A 22,856-nucleotide genomic window follows, 5' to 3' on the forward strand; every position below is an offset into this window, starting at 1 on the left:
GCATGGCTGAGGTGTAGCTCAGGCAGGAGCCAGGAATGAGCCTCAGCTTAAAAGCAGCTGCCAAGCAAAGGAGGGGGGAACCCCTACTGAGGCTCCCTCCAGGTCTTTCCTAACAACAGCCTCTATCAGTGAGTGACCTTGCGTAGCAGCTTCACTCCTAGAAGGTGGGGAGGCTGCGCTACAGGCCCTGACAGTGTCACCACAAGCCATCCCACCACCTCAAACCTTGGTTGTGTCTTTTCTGTGTTAGCTAATGCATGGTTTGTCCTCTGCCCCAACCCGCTGGGGCTCCCCGGGTATGGTATGCGGTTTCCTTCGCCAGCGTTCAGCCTGGAGTTACACAAACCCTGCCTCAGCATGACTGGGTCTGTTGGGTAAAAAGTGAAGCTATCAGGTTGCCAATAAATTATTCAGAACTTTATTCTGATTATTCCTTTAATTCTCAAGTTCTCCAGGAACTGATTCAAATTTCTCCAGAAATGGCTCCTCCCCACACATCTCTGATTCAGCTCTGCACTATCTGGGTTACATGGCCCCAAGCTGCAGCCTGCTGCAGAACCCAGACGACCAGGTCTGAAGCCCTCTGAAATTTTGCAACTACCTCTGGTACCAGCATGGGTGTGAGGAGGTGCACGCTGTGGCTCTGCCTGAAGAACTGCCCAGGGCTCACGCAGGGTGTAGCGATGCACAGGGGCTGCTTCTCAACTTGAGCCCATGTTCTCATTGCTCTTTGTGCACCACCCTTCCTCCCCTTTTTCCTTCAGACCTAGCTCTGCATCCCTTCCCAAGGACAGGTACAGGGGTGTGGGTTATTTGAGTACGACAACATTTTCTAGCTCAAGCAGTACTGCCACAGAGCCCAACTTGACAAGCCCATCAGCCTGAGGTCGGCTCCACAGCATGTGTCACCTCTATCATTTTGTGCCCCCTTGACTGGTGATTTGAAGCAAACACTGTAGCTCATACGAAGTTAATGCTCTGAGCACTGCCAGGCTATAGAGGTGTCGTGGTTTAACCCCAGCAAGCAACTAAGCACCACACAGCCGCTCGCTCACTCCCCCCTGGTGGGATGGGGGAGAGAATCGGAAGAGTAAAAGTGAGAAAACTCATGGGTTGAGATAAAAACAGTTTAATAGGTAAAGCAAAAGCCGCGCGCACAAGCAAAGCAAAGCAAGGAATTCATTCACTACTTCCCATGGGCAGGCAGGCGTTCGGCCATCCCCAGGAAAGCAGGGCTCCATCACGCGTAATGGTTACTTGGGAAGACAAACGCCATCACTCCGAACGTCCCCCCTTCCTTCTTCTTCCCCCAGCTTATATACTGAGCATGACGTCATATGGTATGGAACAGCCCTTTGGCCAGTCTGGGTCAGCTGTCCTAGCTATGCTCCCTCCCAGCTTCTTATGCACCTGGCAGAGCACAAGAAGCTGAAAAGTCCTTGACTAGTGTAAACTCTACTCAGCAAGAACCAAAACATCAGTGCGTTGTCAACATTATTCTCATCCTAAATCCAAAACACAGCACTCTACCAGCTACTAAGAAGAAAATTAACTCTATCCCATCTGAAACCAGGACATAGGAAATTAGGAAATGAAGGACATATTGCGAATCTGTCCTTCATCCATGGCACACATGTTGGGCTGACTTAGTTCTTCATCCAGTCTTGACTTTCTCCCAGCCTCCTTCTGTGTCCATGGACATCCTGAATCCCAGTAGAAGCAATGTTTATCATCACTCCCTCACTCTGCAAAGAAGTGTCACTTCTCCATTTCTATCACATAAGCGTGTTGTGTGTCATTTTTTTCAGCACCCGGTTCAGAGCTGCCTTGCCCTTCGTCTAGACAAACTTCAGTGGGTTCACACCAACAGGTCACAGGGCTGATCTCCCTGTGCTCTTCAGTCTCCTCCACAATGGCTTTTGGGTCCTTCCAGCACAGTCTCACTTGTCTTGGTCTCCTCTGCATGTTCTCCCAGTGGAAGTGGCCACGCAGCTCCTGCCTATGTCCATGCAGCTCCTGCCTACCTCCTTTCAAATCCTATATGGGGAAAAATACTTTGAATAAAAGTATGTTTTTATTTTAGCTGTGTTCTTTAACTTTGGGGAGCAGTGGTGGTCTACTGAAGTCACAGGCACTGGGCATTTTCACATTATCCTTCCACCATATGTTGCTCCATAGATGAATATAGGACATGATAATGCTAATATGACAAGAATATACACTTGCTGTATTAATAAAAACTGCTGAGACACGAGGAGTGACTAGAGCTACCTAACCACAGATGTTGTAGATTCTCTCTGTCACATCAAGTCTTCAAATCAAGGCTGAAAGTCTTTTTAAGAGATGATCTATAGTTCATCCAGAAGCTATTGGCCTAATGCAGAAATTATCTGGTGAAGTTTTGTAGTCTATTTTATGTTGAAGTTCAGGCTACAAGGTTGTAATGCTCCCTTCAGGCCCTAAAATCTTGGACTCCATGGAGTTCACATTGTCTGTCAGATATGTTCTGTCTAAAAAAAGAGCCTTCACGTGTAAGAAGCTTCTGATGTCTATTCCAGTGTCCTGTTGAACATATCTTTTTCTTTACATGTCAGTATATTGATTTCTAAATAATCACTGGAGATACAAAGTACATGATGACAAGGAGACTACGGCACCTGTCATGCCCACTGCGAAATGCTCTCAGCTGGCAGCTGCTGGCTGAGTTACTGCAGCCCTGAGCAGACCTCTCTGTTTCTGCCTGCTCTGAATTAGCCTGGGAGTTTCAAGCTGCACCTCTTAACCCCTGGGTAAAATCCTTGTCCTACGGAAGTCAGCGGGACCTTGGTCACTTGCACTTAACAGAGCTAGGATTTCACTTTGTGTAGCAGTTCTTCTGGCATTTTGCTTTTTTTTCCATTATACCTCCTCTTTTCTCCTGACACAGATGCATCCATTTTTCCCCTGTTGTTTCTCTCCTGTGGTTGAGTGCCTCGGTCCATGCCTGGTGGAGCATCCAGCTGCTGGGACTCAACCACCCCGCACCAGAGGCTGCTCCTCTGTCCTGCAGCTTTTCTGTGCCCCACCACATCTGATCCCACCTCCTGCCTCTGACAGCGGGCACTGCTGGATGGGGCAACATCAGAGGTTCCTTGCCACTCTTTCCCATCCCCTAAACCAGAAGAGAATAATACGCAATGAATAAATGTTTCTATCTCCTTTGGAAAGAAGCTTACTAAAAGTTATTTTTGTACCAAGCTAGACCCAGAGTGTAGACTGCATTTAACTGTTCTGGAGCAATCAAGCTTATTTTTGTTCAACCAGCTTCAAGTGCTTCTGGTGTTGATTCATTAGAAAGTAACAAAGCGATCAGACATGGGCTATACCAGGCTACAAGCAAGTGGACTAAAATCTGTTTAGTAGAAATAATTTTAAAGCCAGCTAAAATGTGGCATAGGAAAGTAATGATGCTTGACCTGGACATCCTAAACGAAGCTGCCATGAACGTATATAAAGATTCGCTTGACCCACTGTGACTGCTGGCCGCCTCATTAGCCATTTAATTCTAATATTAATTTTTGGGTGAGGATGTCCTGCTCAGTTCTAAATAATGTTTTGGCATATAAGTACCACAGGTAAATTATACACTGTGCCAAAGGATTTTCTCTGATGCATTGTCCTTTCACTGTATTAAGTGTTCCCTTTTCTTGGTTTGTGAGAAAGAAAATTTGGGAAACAATTTGATGTCGTTTCCATCATTAGGTGACAAAATAGTCTGCTTTGTTTAAAGAACAGTGTGTGTGTGGGTTTGGGGGGAAATCCAGGGAGATCCAGTTTTGTTCCAGGGCATGGAGCCTTTAATGAAAATAAATGTGTAGGAAAATATGACTAGACCCAGCTTCTGCCCACAGGTGAGTATCCATACTAGGGACAGTATACAAGACAAAGGCACGTATCTAAAGCAACTTTCTAGCCAGTCCATGGCCTAGGTTGCACCCTGCTCTACCCGTTCTGGGTACTGAGCTTCAGGACAGATCTGGACTAATTGGTGAGGGACTGAAGAAAAATAATGACATGTCCAGAAAGCATAGATTTCTTTGGTCTAGAGAGAAGATGACTGACGTGAGATACCATCGAGTCTTCAAACACATTTAAAAAAATGTAGCAGTGGTGAGCTTCCAAAATTGTCCACTATATCTACTGAGGATAGTAGATACAGTGGACAGTTATGGGAGATGGCTTAGTCTGTAGCAAGACAGTAGGAGAAACTCTCTAACAGTAAGGAGAGTGTTAGGACAGGATGCCTATCCTCTATAGAACAGGCATTAGGATAGGATGCCTCTCTTGGAGAAACTTCATTGGTTTAAGGACAGATTACACAAACATCTCAAATGATTGGTTTGTGTATAGTGGATCCCATTTAGAGCTGGGGGAAGGACTAGAGGGCCTGCAGAGGTCCTTATGAGCTGTAATTGTTATGTTTCTACGAATAAGAAGTCAAGATGCCAAGACCATTGCTTATTCCACTGCCATTCAGAAGACAGAAGCCTTCTACCAAGGGTGAAGTCTAATGATCAAATTTGGGAAGACGAGTGGCTTTTTTTCCCAGAGGAAGCAGTCTTGTTTTCCAGACCCTAAGCATTAACTAAAGAAAAAAATATCTTGCCTATAAAATTGCATCAATAATCCTAAAATTAGAAAGTGAACATAAAATGATGTTGGGGAATCCAAGCAGCCTGAAGCTCCAGCGCTGCAGAGAACTGCTCTTATTCATGTCACATATTGCTAGCGGGGACAGTTCAAATTTCACTGTCTCACTTTCTCACTTTGGAAACAAGTTTGCATTTCATACTGGAGGGAGAAGTCTGAGCAGGTAAAGGCTTGTTCTTACGGATTTACCAGATGTCTTTCATGAAGTTGGTTGTGAGGAAACTCAGCATCTTCCCAGCTTTGGCAACTGTGCTTGGCTGTAACCCATTGCAAATGGCATCTTGCCTGGGAGTGTGCCGAGGGCTGGATTTAACTTGTGGCTGTGGCATTGGGAAGAAGTACCTCGGTGGGACTTTTTCCTCCAGTGCACCTACAAAGAGGCTGGAGTTTTCAAAGCTGAGGCACACAGACAATCTCAAAATGATCTATCAAGGTGGTGGGACCAGCTGCAACCTTCCTCACCTCACCCAGTGCCTACGGGCAGCATGTGCGTGGAGGCAGGGTGCCGCGGCAGCCCCCACCACGGCACCCACCAGCAGCTGCGGTGCTGCCCTTGCCCACACCCATGCCCCCGCCATGGGGTCCTGCCCCTCCTGTGGGTCCAGAGCACAGGTCATGCCTGGAAGCTGCTTTCCCATGTGCGGGGCGTGAAGCTGTGGGCAGGACTGTGGCCGGGACGTTGGGTCTGTCCAGGCAGGGGGCTTGGGAAGGCAGCATGCCCCAGCAGTGGGAACGGGTTTCCTCTCTGCCTTGCCCCACTCCTTTTGAGCTGCTCAGGTAGCAGAAAAGGAGAGGAAACTCACAGCTCCCAGACCTCTGCTTGGGGTTTCTGGACTCACCATAACCACCCTGGGTGCAGCTCCTCCTTCCAGCGTGCAGCAAGCTGGGTTTCCAGGTCCCAGCAGTGATTTTGCCCAGGGAAGCCAGCTGGGTGAGCTCCTTGGGGACCCTCCACCTCAACAGGGTGCTCCCATAGACGGACATCGCCCAGGTCCCAAGCTGGGCACCCTGCCATGCCCAGCCTGAGCTCAGGGTGACACTGGGAGCTGCCACGACATGTTACAAGTCATGGAGCACGGGGGAATCCAGCATCCCAACTGCAGATTGTGGGTGGAATAGAGACATCCCGGGCACTCGGCATCAGCTGGGGCAGGGATGCTGGGTCCAGAGGCAATTATTCAGAAGACGTGGGCTGATATAACCTCAGATGCGCATGGGTTTGGGGGTGCAGGACAGGGCCATGGTAGGACGTGGGTAAAAACCACCCGAGGAGGTGGGGTCAGGAGCAAAACTTCTTCCCCGCAGCTACTCAGCACCGCATCCTGCCTTCCCCCGGCTCCAGAGAGGCTGTGTAAGTCCCTGCGTACCAAGAAAGACCAAGACTGTCCAGTGGCCTCCTTACTCAGAACCCTTTTAGGAGGGATTTTAATTCGTGTAAATGAGTGTTTTTAATTTGTTATACTGGCCTTTATCTCTATTACCATCTCATTTGCTTTTAAACCTAGTTTTGCCATCCTGACTGAATTCCATTTGATGCATTAGGAGTAATTCTCTTCCCAAAGGGTTAGACATTTTCTCTCCACATAAAAGTCGCTTATTTTGGATAAAGAGACGATTAGATTTATCTTTAATATTTTAATGGCAGCCAGGATTATTGGGTGGGCAGCCCCGGTTTCGGTTGTTGTTGGGGGATTAGACTCTAATAAACTCTTCAGATTGGGATTTTTTTTCTGTTTTGCACAAAGTACTTGTATTTATTTAGAAAAAATCACTTCTTTTTGAGTCATAAATTCCATTTGCTGTTTCCTATTAGTAGTAAATCAAGTTGATTAAATTCGTAGTGACTATTTGCACATATATCTTTTTAATTTTAACATCCACAACATAAAATCTTTAATGGTGCAATTTGAAATACCTGCAACATACATTGCTGTTGCTGTTTAAACAGATGGAAATGAGGATCCAGAGGGAGTGGGGAGGGAGAGAGGAAGGGATGGAGAGATGGACAGACAGACGGATGTTGAAAAGGGGGTGAACTGGCTACCCCCATCACATGTAATGTTAAAGATTTGGGGGGTTATAAGGAGACAGAATTTGGAAAGAGCTCCCTTCCTCCCCTCAAAATCACCAGCATCTCTGGTGAGCAACAGGAGCTCGCAGCCCTCCCGGGGCCCAAGCCCAGCTCCACCTCACAGCGCTTGCAGGGCCCGGAGCCAGGCAGCCCCTGGAAGGCGGCATTTGCTCAGAGCAGATGCTCGTGGGGCTGGGAGGGTGCAAACCCAAAGAGCGGGCGCCCCTCGCCTCTCGGGGCTCTGCACCCTGCCTTGGCTGTCATGGAGCCTAGTTTAGGCTAATCGGAAACTTGGTAATAGAATAAAATGTCAGCAAAGTAGAAATCAATAAGTGTTAATGCTCCAGGACTTTCACTGCTGGGCTCCCCTCTCGGGCTCCCCCCTCCCGCACCATCCTGTCCCTTTGATTTCAGTCCCTTCTCTAATCCCCACCTCATCAGCTCCGGGAAGGGCTGATCTGCAGCAGAAAATCCCTCATTCGGGGCAAAATCAGCTTAATTTGCAGCAATTTGTAGCAGGTCTTTGCTGGGATTTGAGTCTCAAAATTATCCAGCGGGTGGGGGCTGCAGCCCCTTGCAATATGGGCAGAGATTTCCCCGCTCCTCTGTTTGCAGAGATTTGTCTGGGGAGTAATTACAGCCGGGGGCGCAGCCCGGCCCCCGGCCCCCGGCCCGGCGCGGCGACCCCTCTGCCCGCGGGGCCTGGCACCGGGCGAGCGGCCGAACACGCCGCCGCCCGGATTAGCAGCATTAGCGGCCAGCGCCGAGCAGCAATTAATCATTTGCTGGTAAATACAAGCGGGAGCCTCCCCCGGCTGGCGGGGAGGGGAAGGGAGGGAGGAGGGGGCGGCCGCCCCGGCGTGCAATAGAGCAGTGAGGAAAGGGAAGGGCTGGAGGGATGGGGGCAGCGGGGACCTTGCGGCCTCGGGACGGGAGATCAGAGCAGGCAACTTTCCTTCCGCTAATGCCGCTAATTACCGGCGGCAGCTCCGGCGTCGGCCGAGGAGGGATGCCAGGCACGGGGACCCCCGGTTCCCCCGGGGCGGGCTGCCGCCGGAGCAGCCCCCCCGCGCCGAGCCGGGCCCCCGGGCGAGCGCCTTCCCGCGGGGGCAGCCCCCGGGCGAGCGCCTTCCCGCGGGGGCAGCCCCCGGGCGAGCCCCGCTGGAGCCGGACCAGCTCCGGGCTGCTGCGGTGCCGCTTCGCGCGGCGGGGAGTGAAGGTGCCCAAATCCACAATCCCAATAATCCCGGGGGATGCGTGCCCGAAGGGGAGCGTTATTCTGAGCGCAGCTTGTTTTGCAGGAGAGGGGGCAATGAAGCGGTGCGGAGGTAGCGGTGGTCACCGCGCGTGGAGGTGTGGCGTTAGCGCTTGGCTTGGCACCCCGGGACCTCCTTGGTAAAAAATTAGCTTGAGGTGAAATCGGAATTACACACATTAAATGAATTAAAAGCCGACTAATTAGCGGTTCTGAAAAATTCAGCGGGGAATCGTCCACAGGCAGAGAAATTCTGAAGATGGGTTGCCTGGAGATCGGTTCTTGGTCCATACTGTGTAATAGCTTTGTGGCGACTCAGAAGAAAATACGAAATCAATGCTGGTAATGATTTCTACTTGACATAAAAATTGGTGGAGTGATAAATAATGATGGGAGCAGGTCAGTTATACTGAGCAATCTGGATCACTTGGCAGGCTCTACTCATTTGAACAATATGTGATTTTAATATAGCCAAATGCAAGATCATATATCTCAGAACAGCAAATGAAGGTCACAGGATGCTGTCATGGGAAGCAGTGGCTCTGAGGAGGATGGAGGACGTGTGACAGATAATAAAAACTAAACGTGGATTTTTGGTGTAATTTGCTCTATCGGAGCTACGCAATTTTTGGATGTATCGGCAAGAAATTATTACCTAGCAGGATGAGGATGGTCTTGGGATGCCATAACGGATTCATATTGTGTCCACTTCTAGTGTCTGCATTTCCAAAAATAACACCGAGGAACTGGAAACTATTCAGACAAGAGCTTCAGGAACAACCCATGAGCTGGAAAACCTGCTGTACAGTGAGAATTAAGAAGCTCAATCTATTCAGCTTGTTAGGGAGAAAATGAGGAGGTGGCTTGGTCACCCTCTGTAAGTGGTTAGGAGAGATGCTTTCAGAGGGTGGAAGGTTCTTTAATTTATTAGACAAAGGCATAACAGGATTCAGCACAGGAAGGTCAAGCTAACTAATTCATAATTAAATTAATTAATTTAATTAAATATAAGTATTAATATAAGGCCTGGATTTTTCACAGTGAGGATAATTAGTAGAGTAGGCGAGACATTTTTGAAAGAGCTTCTTGTTGGAAAAAAGCTGTTTTGATGGAAATGTTTGGGGTTTTGACAGAAAAATAGATAGTTGCTCACAGAAATTCCTACAGCAATAGATGAAACAGTTTGTTTTAGAAAAATTGTTCTGAAATGTATTTTCTCATGTTAATTTATGCATTTTCATTTTATATTATTGTACTATTATCACATTATATCATGAAAAATCGTTGAAATCTATTTTCATTTTAATTTTCAAACTGTTAAGTACATTTGCTACATAGTGTGGAGTGAATACTAAATTGATGGAAAATTCTTTCATTATAACGCAGCAGAGAATCTTCACGCTGCCAAAAGTGTGAAATATTTCATGTGCCATGAAGTTTCTGATGACCTTAATGATTTTAAAATATAAAATAGGAATCACTATCTCCCTTGTCAGTCATGGTGTGGTGCCAGCAATAGGTGTGTGTATTCTGCAGGCAGCGCTTGCTGTCAGCTGTTGCTGATGACCTGTAAAACTAGAAGAAAAAAAAAATGAAACGAAGTTACAAAACAGCATTTTAAAATTACAACATTAATTCTCCATGGAAAGAAAATACTTTAAAATGTTAGAATTTCCCACAGTATGAGAAAACCTGATTTACAGCCACCTCTAATATTCCAGTGTTAAAACTGTTTGCCTGAGGAATGGTCTTTCCTGCTCAGACCTTCTAAAATATGTGCTCCAGCACAGGCAAAGCTTACAGCCTTGGCACAGGTTGGACTCGGTGACTAATGAGTCTGTCTACATTGAACATTGATCTGCTTTTGGATCCAGAGTGCATCTGGGATGTGAAGGTCCCGATCGCCTCCATTGCTGCGCTTTGCGTTGCGCAGGGGTCTCAGGAGATGCAACCTGGTGTCCTTGCAGATGAAACAGGACGGGAAGATGATGTGGTACGGGCTCCCCTCCCAGCACCCTCCAGCTGCTAATAGGTCTTCAACCCATGGCACCAGGGAAGAGCTAATCCAAAGAAATCTCCCCAAACATCTGCAGTGGAGGTGCCAGGTCTTCAGCACCAACAGTCGTTAGTGCCTTCTGGCCTCCCCTGATGAATTAATAACCTGCAGGGCAGATAATGCCACGAAATGTCTAACTGAAGCCATGGAGCCAGCAGAGAATGCGGTCATGGAGAATTAGGGTGGAGGGATGGAGTCAAAAGATCCCTCCTCCGGGCAACCCCAGGAAGGTGTAAACAGGTGATATTCCCAGACCAGGGCTGCATGGAGGCTCACTGTGACCCCCGTGGTACCCTTGCTCCGTCGGCAGGGAGGAAGGTTGTGCTCCAGCTGTCCAGGCATCTAGCAGCAGGTGTCACTTACACCACTTTGGTTTGAATCACTGGAGTCCCATCAGCCGCCTGCTTCCCCCTTGGTGACCCAAAGGACCGAGATGGCAAAATGAGCCCAGGGTGCGCTTTTGTTTCCTCGGACTCTGTATTAGCAGCTGGGATATCTCATGTCTATCCCAATCTTGGGTTGCTTGGGATAGGTCCATGGTTTATGAACACTCCGAGGCCTCTTTCTCATCTTACATCCTTGCGTAGTAGCTTCCAATATGCATCCCAATTTGTTTCAAAATATGTCCTGTTCTGTTGGAAAATAGCCTCTATTTAGCAACGCATCTCTGCCTTCATCCTTGTGTGGAGCTGAGCAGCCCACCTTCAAGTCAGCATGGATTTCTGAAAATGCCACAGTCTCGCTCCCCAGGCTCTTTACAACCCAACCGAGAAGACTTAAAAGAGCATTTTGACAGTCTGGGATGGGGGAAGCCTCTATCAGTGCTGCTGCTCTGGTGTGGCAGAGCACGGGCAAAGCTGGCTCACAGCCACCTGCCAGAGGTTTAGTTTGCGAGGCAGAGGTGGAGCCCAGGGGAATGAGCCAGGACGTAGGCATGTTTGTTAGATGGGAATGCGTTAAAGAGCCAAGGAAGTACTTTGAACTGAACTAGGGTGTTTGGAGGCCCTGGAAAGAAAGTGGTATTTGCTCCTCAGGGCTGAGGCTGGGTGAAGCCAATGGGGCAGGATGGTGCCACTGCCTCCTCTCCTGGGCAGCGTGCGGGAGTATCAGCTGGAGAAGGTCCTGCACATGGGGTGGCCTGGAGAAGTCACCTGGCTTTGGTGTGCTAAAAGCCACTGTCTTCTGATGAAGTTAGGGTAGGACTGGACTGCAGTGCTCCTGGTCCCTCTGCTCATGCCGTGGCACTGCCCTTCGTCTTCAGACTCCTAACAAAACCTACACTGAAAAATAAAGCTAAGTGTTGCTCAGGGCATTGCAACATGTTCTTAGATTTGTTGTAAATGAACATCCTTTCTCCAAAAACCCCCATAACAACTATCAACAAAACCAGCTTCAAACTGAGGTTCCTCCAGAGGTTAATAAACATTAGAAAAGCAGATACCAAAACCCTGATGGAAACAATGCAAAAAAAAGGAGAATGAAAAGGTAACGTGTGTTAAGGGTTTGATTATGCTTCCAGTTCACACATCCCCTAACATAAATCTAAACCTGGGAAAATTAACGGTAGAGAAACATTTCAGTAATCCCTTTAACTTTGAATCTCTGCAACAGAAATACCAAGGTGCATAATGCTTTCATGTGGGCTTCAGAGATGGATTTATAAAGCAGAACAAAACACTTTTTGCAAAACATAAAGCATTAATATACCTTCAGTAACTGTGGCTTGTCTTGCATTAACCTAAGGGGCAGATTTGCTACTTCTCCTCATATTATCATGTTGAATAATACTCATAGAAGCCAGTGGAACTACTTGTGAGTAAAATACTACTCAAAAAGGTAAGACTATCAAAGCTAAATCATATGTAAATAATATCCTTCAAAGTCTGCTGAACACGTCTTCTAGCCACAGAGCGCTAACATTTTAATGATCAAAATATAAAAATGCTCACCGCAAAAGCCCAAGAGTCCAAAGTTTTTTAATTAAGTCCATAAAAAATAAATATATTAGGTTGAAAATTATGGAAGGCTTTAAATAATGTATTATACTTCTTTTTTTTGAGCATTAGAATGGCTCCAGTTGGTGTTGTCAAACCTTTTGCAGCAGTGGTGGTGGAGACACTTTTTAATAAAAGCTTTAATTTTCTTGTAATCTCTTGATTCTTAGAGGTCTTTGTGAAAACCACAAATACAGTGAGATGCAAGGCAATATCGTAAAATTTGGCAACAACATAGAAATTACAATTAATGAATTATTTTGCTTGCAGTGACCTGTAAAGGAGACGTTACCTGAACAAGATTTTGATCAGCTTTCTTTGGAACTGACAGCCCATCCTGCAGTTACCGACTAAACAGGGAATAAATATAGACCCTGTGCTTCCAGCACTTACACAGACTAGCTCACCAGAATAAACCTTCGTAAATATTTTTGATATATAAATTGACCCAGACTGCGTGTTTCTGGAATGACAGAAATGACAGAATAACAGAATGACAGTAAATCTTCACATTTACATTTGTGCTAATGAAAGGGGATGAATGACAGGGTAATCAAAACTTTACATGTTTTGTAGTAATTAATTTCTATTACTTTTTAAACGGTTGCGTTTTTTTGATGCTAACATTCTCGAAACTTATTTTGTGAAATGTTTGCTGGTTGTTGGTGCAGCTGTAGCATTAACTAAATTCTAACATTAAATTCCTTTATGCCTAGAAATACCCTTCTATTTTAAAGAAATAAAAGGTGCATTAAAGGGTAAAATATCCACCAACTGCTATCACAATGTCATCAGTGACCTCAGCAAAATGGTCTGCAGCCCATGAAATCATACATTAAGTTTTCTCTCTGGGCTTTAGACCTTCGGTCTCTCTGATCTCCACTCTTCCTCGGTAGAGCCAACCAGGGTTCTGCTCTCCAGCTGCACAGAGCCAGGCTGGATGCCTCAAAATGCAGCAGCTCCTGTAAAGCTGGCACTACAGTCTTTGCCTAAGCTGAAGAAGTCTGTAATAATTAAAAAGGCAGAGAACTGATCACCATACCACTAAAAGAAAGTCCTCCTTAAAGTCTTATTTGACGAAGCGGTGTAGAAGATAACAAAAGCACCAGCATACAAAGTGTTATTTATATAAAATGATTTGTACTGAATTATATTCATAGGATGCTCAGATGCCGTGGTAATGACCACAGCATAAAAGTCTAGATTAGATACTTCAAATACATGCTTGTGAATAATATTATATGCAAATACTTCCATGCACAACACTGCTGCACCTGAAACTTCTGGAGCCTGAGCCGTGCTTGGTCCTTCTCCCCTCCCTGTTAACGCAGACCTCTCTGCAGCAAAGCCAAGATCTCGGCCTCAAATTCCTGTGCAAGTGCTGAGCCTGATCTGATCTCACCAATGTCAATGATACAGGATAGATCTTAGTACAGGCGTGAATTTAAATTGATGCCGGAGGAACAGAGGAGCTGGTTCAGTTGACTTTCCAAACACTGCAGTTGTCCCTGAGAGATGGAGCAGCCATTTATGGATGAGTTTTGGGGGAAGGGGTAGCGACTACAGATGGCTTAGTGCTTAGAAGAGGGAAAGGTGGACCTGCTGCTGTGAGCAGTGCTCTTAAGGGTGACGTCTGAAGGGGGAACAGAGCTTTTAACTCAGAAACAGGGTGTCAGGGAAGACAGCATTCACATAGTAAGCCAAGACATTAAAGGTTTTAAATATCTAGCACCTTAGTACAGGTAGATGAGTCTATGGCAGTGAATATGTTTGGGTTTTCGGCTTCATTTTTCTTGTAAAAGAGTGTTTCTCTAAGCCATGTCTCTAATCATCACTGCCCACATCTGACAAGCTCCATGTTGGACTAGGGGGTAAATTTGACTTAGGTTGCTAACTGATAGTTTCCAAATCATGTTATGAAATTACCTGAAATAAACAGTCCACTCCAGCTCAGCAGTGAACAGCAGCAAATGATTTTTTTTTCCTTGTTCTAATTTACAAGAGGAGTAAAAATAAACTAATAATAATTTTTAGTTATTCAGCTTCATGCCGTTGCACATCACAGCGAGAGACAGAGGTTTGCACCAGGAGTCCCAGCTGACACAGGTGGGTGACAGCTAGGAGGGAGGGAGGGAGGGAGCTCGGTTAGATGAGGTGAGGGCCCCCCCAAGAGCATTCAGGTAGCAGGGTGCTGTATTTTTCTCTCCATTTTTTTCTGCCTTCAATACCTAGACAAGTGCTGCACTCTCTCTTTCAGCCTGGCTCTGGGGTATTGTGGCTGCATGCTTGGAAGAGAAGAGAATATCACTGAAAAAATAAATCCATGACAAATTTCCTGGAAAAGTCTGGGCACGCTTCTCCAGGGAGAGACACCGTGGGGGCTCAGGGACTTGCTGCTGGTTCTGCCTGGTGCAAGAGGAGGGGCCAGAGCCTCTGTGCTGTTTATGATTTTATTACATCCAGCACAATGTAGAAATCGCTCTGCACGACTCCAAAAGACACGGAGAGGGAAACCTGAAAAGAGTCTGGCTTAGGAACCCAGCGAAAAGGCAGCGATTCCAGAAATGTTTAACAGAAAAGTGAGAGTATAAAGACACCATCATTAACATGGCTTGAAAGACAGGACATTAATGCAGCTGAAAGCTCTTGCTGGTTGGACCTGCCAGGACATCCCCAGCTACATGGGTGTAGCAGCAGCCGGAGGGGCTTTGACTCTGTTGACGTAGGTACGTATAATCAGGAGAAAGTGGAGAGAAGGCACAGGAGGGACAGAGACCAAGAAATGAAAAAGTAGGAAGAGAGGGGAGAGAGAGGAAAGAAAGGACAGAGAGAAAAGGGAAAAGGAGAAAGAGAGAAAATGGGGGGGGAGAAGAGAAATGGGGAAGGCGAGCAAGCGAGACTGTATTTCTATAATTACTGTGGATTGGCTCGGATTAAGGGCAACTAGCTATCTCTTGGTTTTTCCTTTTTATATAACAACTAATCTCCTTCTAATCAGTTATTATTAAATTATATTCCATTTTTAATTCATTCACAGATCATTGGTGGCACAATTCGGACATCTGGACAGATAATTGAATAGAGATAATTTATGTAAATGAAGAACAGTTGTGTACAGAGGTGGGGGAGGGGAGATTTCGGCTCCTGAGGCCGGTGACCTAATGAAGAGTCTCCAAAAGCTGCCCTTGCTCCCTGGGAGGACTCAGGTGTGAGGGGGGATGCTGGGGATATTTGGGTATTGTGAGCTGGATATTAATACATGTACAAGAGGCCATCAAGCCTGAGCTGTCTCACTTGACCCAAGGGACCAAGCTGTATTGAACATCATTTCTCCCAAGGCTGAAGACAATGTCCAGATCGGCATCTGAAGACACCCCTTGCCTCCCAGGAAGAGGATGTTTCTACCCCAGATCTTTTCACCACCCCGATTTACAGCGTGATGCCCCAGCGCTGCACTGACCTGTCCATGGGGCTGGGGCAGCAGTGCAGGAGCTACCCCCTCTCAGTTATCCCAGGTGGAGTCCAGCAGCCTGTGGAAAGGCCCTGGGTGATGATGGTCTCTCCCAGGGAGTGAGCCCCCAGCTCAGCCCGCTCGGGGGAGCTGCTTGCCCTGAGCCAGGGCTGAGGGACAGAGCAGGCTTGGCTCAGTCACAGGCACATCAGGCTTCACAAGTGACTGAGTGCCATTTCCCTGTGACCAGGGGCTGCTATCTTGCAAAATTAAAATCTCTCAACAGCTGGCCACCTAGCGCTGCTGGGTGGATGAACACCAGCCAGCTGCCAAGCCTAGTACCTTGTGCAGGCCTGATCTTAACCCCGGGGACTATTTCTTACTCCTCAAGAATGCCTCTGTGCTCTTTGATAGACATCAGCTAATCCCTCATTGCTTGTCTCAAACCCTGAATTTGTGAATCAGGATAAACTTATGAAGGTAGCCTTCACAGAGAGCTTTCATGATCAAAGGCAATAGCCGAGCACCACAGAGGATCTGGACTAAAGCATTGTGTTAGCAGCAATAGGAAAGAACTTCCCCAAAATTCCTGCTTATTGTCGTCTATATGGTAACTCAGAATGAGCGAATGGACATCTGGAGTCAAATAATGTCCAGAGGGAGAACACAATGTGGCAATGGGATTCATCAGGCCCAGAGTGAACATCTACAGTGCAGGGAGACTACGTTGAGCCCATTCCCATTCTATCCAGACGTTTCTGGTCAATAGGCTCAATAGAGCCTAGAGCACAGTTCATCTTATCTTGAAATAGTTGTCCACACTGGATTAGAGGAATTGCATCTCCATTGACTTTATTGACAAGATTGATATTGACTACAGAAGTAGCCCATGACTACCTCAGGTGTAGGCATCTAAAGTTAGGCGAGATGGATCCCACTTTAAGGGAGACAAGGTATTATTCTGCTTTTGCAGTAATGGAACAGCAGAAATGCTTATTCCTCTGCCTCAGAACAAGGGCGAAGATTAACAAGTTCTTGTTCTGGGCTGTGGTTGTATTATTTTTCTGCTACATCTGGATGGCACAGAGCTAGGTGCTGAAGAAAGAAGCATGGTAGATAAATTTATCTTTCAAAGGGGGAAAGAATGCTAGACTCAATTGCAATGGCAAAAATCTAATTTCCATCACTCTGTCATAAGAGGAGGAATTTTGCTGTGCATACTGAATTGTCTTAGCATTATGGAACTGTTAGAGGAAGGGAACACCACAGATGCATTCAATGTGTGGGAAAGCTGCTCACAAGATTTGTTTGTCAAAATAAATTCAGGCTGAATTGCCAAGGACACAATCCAAATGAAATGAAACTGGTTCAGGTGACCTTCTTGCCTGGTGTCAGAAATACACTGGGCTTTGTTCAGCTCTGTGGTTTATTTTGTTGATTAAAAAATTCCATTTTCAGGCCTGTTCTTGAGGTTCTAATTAGCAAAATGTGAAATTGCCACTGGAAAATTATTGTGAATTTTCAGACAGGAGTTATCAGTGGGAATGAGAATGCAGCCAGATGACTGTACATGATAGGCTCTGAGTGTAACTGTCAGGCTGGGACAGAAGTTCTCCAGCAAGCAGAGTTTAAATCTGCCCTTCTTCAAGTCTTCATAAACGATGGAGAAAGCAGACCAAGCTGCATATTAATGCCATTTGCAGATGATACTGAGATGGAAGAATTTGTGCCCATCAGGGGGAGAGAACCAGAATGGTGCAGCAAAGAGAATGTAGGTGGGAGTCAACTCAGCAAACTGTCACAGAGGGAAGATCCCAGAGCCAAAAATATGCCTGAGAGACAGACAGCTGGACAGTGAGAACAGCTGGAAATAATAGTTTGGTGTGATCACAATGTACATTTGCAATATGACGAAGCTCTAAAAAGGATCGAGACAGCTCCACGTTCAGAAGCATGACACTGTGGAGCAGCCCATTAATGTTATATTGCTCTAATGTTGAGTTAAGTCTCAAATTTTCTGTGCAGTTTTGCACATTTGTTTTTTAAGGAAATACTGACAAACTGAACAGAGTCTAGAGAAGAGGAAAGAAAATGACTGAGAACTTGTGGTTTTGGTCTGTGAGCCATGCATAGATGTGCCTGACCTGCTTAAGTGATAACTAAAGGGAGGGGAGCAGCGATCGCTCAGCTACCAGAAGAGTACAAAATCTGATGAGGAAGACTAAAGATTTGGGCTAGCACCAGGAACAGGAGTGGTAGTCACTAAGTGAAATGCAGATCACCTATGCACAGGATAAAGGTGAACGCTGAGAGGGGATGGATGACATTAGACTGTAGACATTTCCCCAGAGTAACTGGAAGGACTGTGGGAGCTCTGTCATGGGGAACATTTACTAGATTAGATGTTTTCACTCTCACACACTTGTCCTCTTACTGGTGGTAGCCACCAGTGCCAGACACAGGAGCTGTGCAATGCTGCTGACCCCTTGCATCCTGCATGCTTGGCTCGTACGGGTCCCAGTGAAGGCATCTGCATTGCAGGGAATGCCTACACCATGTACCACATCCTGTCCCAACCTGCCTCACCCCCCTCCCCAACCTTTTTGACATGTTTTCCTGCAATCTTCTGTACACTCTGTGTCTTACCTGATACTGCTCTTCCTTCAGCATACTGGGGGCTGCTGAATGTCTTAGGGTCGCAAACCATTTTTCCTTATGACCATGAAACTATTTTGGTAACTGCTAATATAGTCTGTTAAGAAGGGGCTATTGCAGTTTTTTGTTTGTTTTAATCATACTTTATAATATTAAGCCCTCTTTTCTGTTATAGTGGAAAAGCTTCTTAAGATAGGGAGCACTGCTGTATGTCCTAAACGTATCCAGTTTGGAGTAGTGTACTTCCTCTGCGAACTTATTCATTAGCCAAACCTCTTTGACATTTATCTCAGTTTCATCTCCAGTTTCCCTCATTTCATCATGGACTTAGTCAACTGCATTTTCCCAAAGGAGCAGCTGGGCTGTGATGAAAACGCAGACTCAAATGTAATTGACTCTGAGAGAGCTTTGAAGACCAGAGCTAATATCCTGGCTTGGCAGACAATGCAACGTGAGAATCGGCACAACTGCTGGAACACAACAGTGAGCTGCTCATAGCAGCCCAAAGAAAGGTGGACCCTGGGATTGTGTCCACCTTTAATCCCGGATATAGTGAATTTAAGTCCAAGGCCCATCTGGCCAAGGGACCATGATCCTCTTGTGGTCTGTCTCTCCTCTCAAAAGAAAGCATGAAAGGCTTTGTGCTCCTCAGACAGACAAGGGTGTGTGGAACATCAAGTGTGATACAAGGGTGCGATACAAGTATCTTGGCTTGTATCAGAAATAGTGTGGCCAGCAGGACTAGAGACGTGATCGTCCCCCTGTACTCGGCACTGGTGAGGCCGCACCTCGAGTGCTGTGTTCAGTTTTGGGCCCCTCACTACAAGAAGGACATCAAGGTGCTGGAGCGTGTCCAAAGAAGGGCAACGAAGCTGGTGAAGGGTCTAGAGCACAAGTCTTACAAGGAGCGGCTGAGGGAGCTGGGGTTGTTTAGTCTGGAGAAGAGGAGGCTGCGGGGAGACCTTATCGCTCTCTACAGCTACCTGAAAGGAGGTTGTAGTGAGGTGGGGGTCGGTCTCTTCTCCCAAGTAACAAGTGGTAGGATGAGAGGAAATGGCCTCAAGTTGCGCCAGGGAAAGCTGAGATTGGATATTAGGAAAAATTTTTTCACCGAAAGGGTAGTCAGGCACTGGCACAGGCTGCCCAGGAAAGTGGTTGAGTCACCACCCCGGAGGTATTTAAAAGACGGGTAGATAGGTGCTTAGGGACATGGTTTAGTGGTGGACTTGGCAGTGATAGGTTAACGGTTGGACTCGATGATCTTAAGCGTCTTTTCCAACTTAAATGGTTCTATGATTTTACGATTCTATTCTATGAACAGGAATGCCTGGGGCCAAGAAAAGAAGGTGATAGAGGATGAACATACAGACTGAAAATAGCTGGGAATAGAGAGAAAGGGGCAAGGAAAAAAATTCCAACCTTTACTTGAAACTCCATTACTTGAGGTGGATACTTGTTCCAGCCTGATAGATTTCCCCAAGGAAACGTTGCAGAAATAGATACATCTATTAAGGTATATAGACAGTTTATAGTAAGTCTTCAAGCCATTGCTTGATTTAGATTTCCTAGCAGGGAGGAGCAGTACCAGCAGTCAGGTCAGTGATCTGGTGGTAATAGGGAAGGAGATGCTCACACCACTGTTTTAACTCTGGCAGCAATGCTCAGTCAGTCATGGGCTGGCATGACAGTGATCTGGGTGGCATGCCCCTGCCCTTTGCTTTTAGCCAGATCCCAGAAGATGGTAGGGGCCAACACTTTGTCCATCTCAAGGGTTCAGTCATCTCTTAGGTCTCTGTCATCTCTCAGGTCTCCATCTTGTCGTCATTCCTGGTTAGTAAGCGTATGCTGGGGCATGAGCGAGGAGAGCACTGATGTGGCCAGTGAACCAGTGGCACTCCCTTATGCCTCATCCCTCTGTACTTCCGTCTCCAATATTGCTGAAGGTTAGATGGTGGATGTCAGAAATCAGAAGATGGACTCCTAGAAAACTAGGCCTGGAAGGGACCCGGAGAGGCCGTCTCTTCCTCCTCTCTGCCTTGTGGCGTGACCGGCTATACCTGTCTCATTCTTGACAGATGGGCAAGCACCTAAGTAATCTCTTCCAGTGTCTCCCTTACAGTCTCTCTCTCTCTCCCCCCGCTCATTTTTCTTAATTTTGCTCCTACTGCCTAACACAGACCTTTCTTGCTGCCATTTCCTGTGGACTTACCTGCCTGCCATGGGCACAGAGGACAGATTTTTCCCTCTCCCTTTACAACTTTCGCGCCTGGGGATTTTCTTTTATCCTCTCTCAGTCTTCCCTCTTCAAGTTACACAACACCACTTCTTTCAGTTGTTCCTTGCAGGAAATGTCTCAGATCTGTGATCATTCTCGTTGCCCTCCTTTAGACACACTCCAATGGGTCCGCATGGAAAGGCAATGCCAAAACTGGGCTCAAAACACCAACTAAAGTCTCACCAAAGCTGATTAGAAGGAAAGATAATTTCCAGAGGTCTTGGCAGCTGTAGTCTTATTTATTCCTTACAGTAGGAGGTTTACTTTTTTGCAACAGCATACTATTTTTGACAGGGCTTGTAATCCATTATAACCCCTCCTGCTTTTTTTGAAGAATTGCTGCCTAACAAGTTGTTTTCCAAGCCCTGTTTATGCATTTCATTTTTTCTGCATCACCGACATTCTTTGCATGGTTTCTTGCTGACTTTCATCTATGTTTTTTCAACCACTTTCCCAATTTGCCAAGATGATTTTGAATGCTAAGCCTGTCCTCCAGTGTACTTAAAGTGCCTTCCAGGTCTGTGTCTTCCTGATGTCTCTTTTGTCATCCATGTTGTTAATTAAATCAGTGAGCAGAACCAGACCCAGAATAGATCTTTGTGGAGCTATTCTCAATACATTCTTTATTTTGATAGTAAACCACTGAGGACTATTCGCTGAGCACAGTTTTTTGACTAATTTTTTATCTATCTAACAGTAGTTTCTGCTAATTTATATTTCCCTAGTTTACTCATAAAGATAGCTTTTGAAATGGACCCTGAACAGCTTACTGAAGTAAAGATACACAACATCTTCTGTTCCTTCCTTATCTACAAGACCTGTGGCCTTGCGACAGCAAGAAATTAGAGTGACTGGAAGGGACTGATCCTTGACAAACCCGCACTGAATGCAACTGATTGATTGTCTCATTTTGCCTTTGATATTTAGAGATAACTTGGTGATTTATTCCAGAATTTTAATGGGAATGGGAATTAAGCTGATTGGTCCATAATTACCCATTGGCCTTTCCTTCACTTTTTAAAGAGCAATGCCTGTGGTTTTTCTGTACTCCACCACATCTCTACAGGTTCTGGAAGACAGCCACTACTGACTCTGAGACTGCTGTAGTCAAATTTCTAAGTACCTGCAATGAAGCTCATTATACCCAATAAATCTGAATGCATCTAACTCAATAACATTACCTCTACCATACTCTTTCCTTATTCTATGCCAAGATCTTACCTCTTTATCACTGCTATTAGTTTCTCTAATATTACCCTCTGTCAATAATTTTCATTCCCTGTCGAGCAGTGATCCAATATTTTGCTTAGTCTTCCTCTTGCTACTAATGAATTTACAGAATGATTTCTTGTTCCCTTTGATTACCCTGCTACCTGCAAACTTATTTTATGCTTGGCCTTTTTGATTAGGTTCCTGCATGCCTCTGCTGTTCTTCTATACACACCTTTTGTGCTCCAACCTACTGCTTATCTTCTGCATCCTTCCTTCACAGGTGTGAGGTCAATGGGGAATTTGTGAACTAACCAGGTTGTCTTTAAAATATTTTTTCCTATTTTACCAGGAGGCTGCCCCTCCTGGAGAAGGGAAGGACAAGGTGGCTCAGATAAATAAGGCTGGTGCTGCACGACCTTGCTGTTCTCCCACCTTGTTCCAGTGGAAGAAGAAGGTTCAGGGGCAGGTTGCAGGTTGGCAATTGGATTAGGAGATGCCAGAGGCAGGGAAATGCAGGAGAGTGCTTTTTCCCACAGTTGTGTTTGTTGTAAAAGCAACTATTTTGAACATTATTAAAGATCATAACCAGAGCTCTAATGACATTTGTTTGAAGGCAGTGTAGGCTGCATCCTTGGACTCTGCAGCCTGAGGTGTTAGCCTGCTACTCCAACCTGGGTGAAGCAGGTTGGTCTGATCCTCAGTCCACTAACAGTGCCAGGAGTGGGCGGGCTGAGGAGGGGCAGGAGACCACAGTGCTGTGCTGCAAGGAGGCCCTGCACTGCAAGGCACCCAGGGACAATGCCAGGGTCCTGGCCTGCCCCCACAGTGTGGCCCTGTCACCTCTCGCTATGCTACCACCAAGCCCTCCTGTACACCACCAAGCCCTCCTCCAGCATCCCACCTCAACAACGCCAGGGGCTGAGTGCACGGGCAGAGGGCTTGGGGGGATGCCAGGGTGAAGTCCTCCTCAGCGCCCTGTCACGTCACCTTGCCAGTGCTGCCCGACGCCCGTGTCTTCTCCAGCCTCCCAGCGCCAGTGTCCTTGCCCCTTTGTACCCCCCCTTTTGCCCTGACAACAGGTCCTCCTCTTCCTTCTCCTCCTCCTGGCACCCTGGGGGTCTGTGCAGGCAGGTCCCCTCCCTGCGCTCCTCATTAACACCCCTCCCAACCGGCAGGCGCAGACACCACCAGCAGCTCC

Source organism: Platalea leucorodia (genome assembly GCF_965183815.1).
Source record: "Platalea leucorodia genome assembly, chromosome: 7".
Taxonomy (NCBI): domain Eukaryota; kingdom Metazoa; phylum Chordata; class Aves; order Pelecaniformes; family Threskiornithidae; genus Platalea; species Platalea leucorodia.